The sequence below is a fragment of the Mchenga conophoros genome, linkage group LG20 (genome assembly GCF_057382185.1).
Source record: "Mchenga conophoros isolate Kocher_MC1m ecotype Shallow Benthic linkage group LG20, M_conophoros_male_GT1.1, whole genome shotgun sequence".
Lineage (NCBI taxonomy): Eukaryota > Metazoa > Chordata > Actinopteri > Cichliformes > Cichlidae > Mchenga > Mchenga conophoros.
In genome coordinates, this window is record NC_140545.1 from 11,972,685 (window position 1) to 11,978,083 (window position 5,399).

The following is a 5,399-nucleotide window of genomic DNA, read 5'->3' on the forward strand; positions in this document are numbered from 1 at the left end:
CACCCACTAGTTAAATGGTGGAGGCTCACAGCGACATACTCAACACACAAGTTTCTGAACTCTGCATGAGGGTTTCTCCGACGAAGTGAGGGCCGTGAGGCACAGCTCCCCGTCCCCCGGTGACCCTGCTAGGTCCACCTTCTTAGGGAAACCCTCTGCAGAGGAGCTGACAGAGCCAGGAACTTGTGAGTTGCGTGTGTCCACTCAGGCATCATTCATGCTTGTTCTGTAGGCAGTTCCTGTCAGAAGGAGGAGGCGCAGCAGGAGCGTCGGGGGGCGGAAGACGGTGCCTCAGTGCCTCTCTCCTTCTGACATTGTTAAAGAAAACACAACAAATTTATAATTATGTAGATAATTACATGTAGATAATGTCCTCAAGTTCTGTATAACCACTTTGTCCTCTCTCTGTGTTTGTTTCTCGTTCGTTGTTGTGTGTGTTTGTGTGCATTTGTCTCTTTCAAACAGGTGCCGGTCCTCACCTCTGCAGTGCTGCCGTCTCCTGTAGCGCTGCATGGTTCTAAGCTAAGTTTCCTTTCCTTTTTCTGTTCTCTCAGATTTGTCCTCAGGTTTGCAGTGTCTGTGTTGTGCAGCTGGTCTGGTCTGTCTCTAGACAGTTCAGGCTTCACCCACTAGTTAAATGGTGGAGGCTCACAGCGACATACTCAACACACAAGTTTCTGAACTCTGCATGAGGGTTTCTCCGACGAAGTGAGGGCCGTGAGGCACAGCTCCCCGTCCCCCGGTGACCCTGCTAGGTCCACCTTCTTAGGGAAACCCTCTGCAGAGGAGCTGACAGAGCCAGGAACTTGTGAGTTGCGTGTGTCCACTCAGGCATCATTCATGCTTGTTCTGTAGGCAGTTCCTGTCAGAAGGAGGAGGCGCAGCAGGAGCGTCGGGGGGCGGAAGACGGTGCCTCAGTGCCTCTCTCCTTCTGACATTGTTAAAGAAAACACAACAAATTTATAATTATGTAGATAATTACATGTAGATAATGTCCTCAAGTTCTGTATAACCACTTTGTCCTCTCTCTGTGTTTGTTTCTCGTTCGTTGTTGTGTGTGTTTGTGTGCATTTGTCTCTTTCAAACAGGTGCCGGTCCTCACCTCTGCAGTGCTGCCGTCTCCTGTAGCGCTGCATGGTTCTAAGCTAAGTTTCCTTTCCTTTTTCTGTTCTCTCAGATTTGTCCTCAGGTTTGAAGTGTCTGTGTTGTGCAGCTGGTCTGGTCTGTCTCTAGACAGTTCAGGCTTCACCCACTAGTTAAATGGTGGAGGCTCACAGCGACATACTCAACACACAAGTTTCTGAACTCTGCATGAGGGTTTCTCCGACGAAGTGAGGGCCGTGAGGCACAGCTCCCCGTCCCCCGGTGACCCTGCTAGGTCCACCTTCTTAGGGAAACCCTCTGCAGAGGAGCTGACAGAGCCAGGAACTTGTGAGTTGCGTGTGTCCACTCAGGCATCATTCATGCTTGTTCTGTAGGCAGTTCCTGTCAGAAGGAGGAGGCGCAGCAGGAGCGTCGGGGGGCGGAAGACGGTGCCTCAGTGCCTCTCTCCTTCTGACATTGTTAAAGAAAACACAACAAATTTATAATTATGTAGATAATTACATGTAGATAATGTCCTCAAGTTCTGTATAACCACTTTGTCCTCTCTCTGTGTTTGTTTCTCGTTCGTTGTTGTGTGTGTTTGTGTGCATTTGTCTCTTTCAAACAGGTGCCGGTCCTCACCTCTGCAGTGCTGCCGTCTCCTGTAGCGCTGCATGGTTCTAAGCTAAGTTTCCTTTCCTTTTTCTGTTCTCTCAGATTTGTCCTCAGGTTTGAAGTGTCTGTGTTGTGCAGCTGGTCTGGTCTGTCTCTAGACAGTTCAGGCTTCACCCACTAGTTAAATGGTGGAGGCTCACAGCGACATACTCAACACACAAGTTTCTGAACTCTGCATGAGGGTTTCTCCGGCGAAGTGAGGGCCGTGAGGCACAGCTCCCCGTCCCCCGGTGACCCTGCTAGGTCCACCTTCTTAGGGAAACCCTCTGCAGAGGAGCTGACAGAGCCAGGAACTTGTGAGTTGCGTGTGTCCACTCAGGCATCATTCATGCTTGTTCTGTAGGCAGTTCCTGTCAGAAGGAGGAGGCGCAGCAGGAGCGTCGGGGGGCGGAAGACGGTGCCTCAGTGCCTCTCTCCTTCTGACATTGTTAAAGAAAACACAACAAATTTATAATTATGTAGATAATTACATGTAGATAATGTCCTCAAGTTCTGTATAACCACTTTGTCCTCTCTCTGTGTTTGTTTCTCGTTCGTTGTTGTGTGTGTTTGTGTGCATTTGTCTCTTTCAAACAGGTGCCGGTCCTCACCTCTGCAGTGCTGCCGTCTCCTGTAGCGCTGCATGGTTCTAAGCTAAGTTTCCTTTCCTTTTTCTGTTCTCTCAGATTTGTCCTCAGGTTTGCAGTGTCTGTGTTGTGCAGCTGGTCTGGTCTGTCTCTAGACAGTTCAGGCTTCACCCACTAGTTAAATGGTGGAGGCTCACAGCGACATACTCAACGCACAAGTTTCTGAACTCTGCATGAGGGTTTCTCCGACGAAGTGAGGGCCGTGAGGCACAGCTCCCCGTCCCCCGGTGACCCTGCTAGGTCCACCTTCTTAGGGAAACCCTCTGCAGAGGAGCTGACAGAGCCAGGAACTTGTGAGTTGCGTGTGTCCACTCAGGCATCATTCATGCTTGTTCTGTAGGCAGTTCCTGTCAGAAGGAGGAGGCGCAGCAGGAGCGTCGGGGGGCGGAAGACGGTGCCTCAGTGCCTCTCTCCTTCTGACATTGTTAAAGAAAACACAACAAATTTATAATTATGTAGATAATTACATGTAGATAATGTCCTCAAGTTCTGTATAACCACTTTGTCCTCTCTCTGTGTTTGTTTCTCGTTCGTTGTTGTGTGTGTTTGTGTGCATTTGTCTCTTTCAAACAGGTGCCGGTCCTCACCTCTGCAGTGCTGCCGTCTCCTGTAGCGCTGCATGGTTCTAAGCTAAGTTTCCTTTCCTTTTTCTGTTCTCTCAGATTTGTCCTCAGGTTTGCAGTGTCTGTGTTGTGCAGCTGGTCTGGTCTGTCTCTAGACAGTTCAGGCTTCACCCACTAGTTAAATGGTGGAGGCTCACAGCGACATACTCAACACACAAGTTTCTGAACTCTGCATGAGGGTTTCTCCGACGAAGTGAGGGCCGTGAGGCACAGCTCCCCGTCCCCCGGTGACCCTGCTAGGTCCACCTTCTTAGGGAAACCCTCTGCAGAGGAGCTGACAGAGCCAGGAACTTGTGAGTTGCGTGTGTCCACTCAGGCATCATTCATGCTTGTTCTGTAGGCAGTTCCTGTCAGAAGGAGGAGGCGCAGCAGGAGCGTCGGGGGGCGGAAGACGGTGCCTCAGTGCCTCTCTCCTTCTGACATTGTTAAAGAAAACACAACAAATTTATAATTATGTAGATAATTACATGTAGATAATGTCCTCAAGTTCTGTATAACCACTTTGTCCTCTCTCTGTGTTTGTTTCTCGTTCGTTGTTGTGTGTGTTTGTGTGCATTTGTCTCTTTCAAACAGGTGCCGGTCCTCACCTCTGCAGTGCTGCCGTCTCCTGTAGCGCTGCATGGTTCTAAGCTAAGTTTCCTTTCCTTTTTCTGTTCTCTCAGATTTGTCCTCAGGTTTGAAGTGTCTGTGTTGTGCAGCTGGTCTGGTCTGTCTCTAGACAGTTCAGGCTTCACCCACTAGTTAAATGGTGGAGGCTCACAGCGACATACTCAACACACAAGTTTCTGAACTCTGCATGAGGGTTTCTCCGACGAAGTGAGGGCCGTGAGGCACAGCTCCCCGTCCCCCGGTGACCCTGCTAGGTCCACCTTCTTAGGGAAACCCTCTGCAGAGGAGCTGACAGAGCCAGGAACTTGTGAGTTGCGTGTGTCCACTCAGGCATCATTCATGCTTGTTCTGTAGGCAGTTCCTGTCAGAAGGAGGAGGCGCAGCAGGAGCGTCGGGGGGCGGAAGACGGTGCCTCAGTGCCTCTCTCCTTCTGACATTGTTAAAGAAAACACAACAAATTTATAATTATGTAGATAATTACATGTAGATAATGTCCTCAAGTTCTGTATAACCACTTTGTCCTCTCTCTGTGTTTGTTTCTCGTTCGTTGTTGTGTGTGTTTGTGTGCATTTGTCTCTTTCAAACAGGTGCCGGTCCTCACCTCTGCAGTGCTGCCGTCTCCTGTAGCGCTGCATGGTTCTAAGCTAAGTTTCCTTTCCTTTTTCTGTTCTCTCAGATTTGTCCTCAGGTTTGAAGTGTCTGTGTTGTGCAGCTGGTCTGGTCTGTCTCTAGACAGTTCAGGCTTCACCCACTAGTTAAATGGTGGAGGCTCACAGCGACATACTCAACACACAAGTTTCTGAACTCTGCATGAGGGTTTCTCCGGCGAAGTGAGGGCCGTGAGGCACAGCTCCCCGTCCCCCGGTGACCCTGCTAGGTCCACCTTCTTAGGGAAACCCTCTGCAGAGGAGCTGACAGAGCCAGGAACTTGTGAGTTGCGTGTGTCCACTCAGGCATCATTCATGCTTGTTCTGTAGGCAGTTCCTGTCAGAAGGAGGAGGCGCAGCAGGAGCGTCGGGGGGCGGAAGACGGTGCCTCAGTGCCTCTCTCCTTCTGACATTGTTAAAGAAAACACAACAAATTTATAATTATGTAGATAATTACATGTAGATAATGTCCTCAAGTTCTGTATAACCACTTTGTCCTCTCTCTGTGTTTGTTTCTCGTTCGTTGTTGTGTGTGTTTGTGTGCATTTGTCTCTTTCAAACAGGTGCCGGTCCTCACCTCTGCAGTGCTGCCGTCTCCTGTAGCGCTGCATGGTTCTAAGCTAAGTTTCCTTTCCTTTTTCTGTTCTCTCAGATTTGTCCTCAGGTTTGCAGTGTCTGTGTTGTGCAGCTGGTCTGGTCTGTCTCTAGACAGTTCAGGCTTCACCCACTAGTTAAATGGTGGAGGCTCACAGCGACATACTCAACGCACAAGTTTCTGAACTCTGCATGAGGGTTTCTCCGACGAAGTGAGGGCCGTGAGGCACAGCTCCCCGTCCCCCGGTGACCCTGCTAGGTCCACCTTCTTAGGGAAACCCTCTGCAGAGGAGCTGACAGAGCCAGGAACTTGTGAGTTGCGTGTGTCCACTCAGGCATCATTCATGCTTGTTCTGTAGGCAGTTCCTGTCAGAAGGAGGAGGCGCAGCAGGAGCGTCGGGGGGCGGAAGACGGTGCCTCAGTGCCTCTCTCCTTCTGACATTGTTAAAGAAAACACAACAAATTTATAATTATGTAGATAATTACATGTAGATAATGTCCTCAAGTTCTGTATAACCACTTTGTCCTCTCTCTGTGTTTGT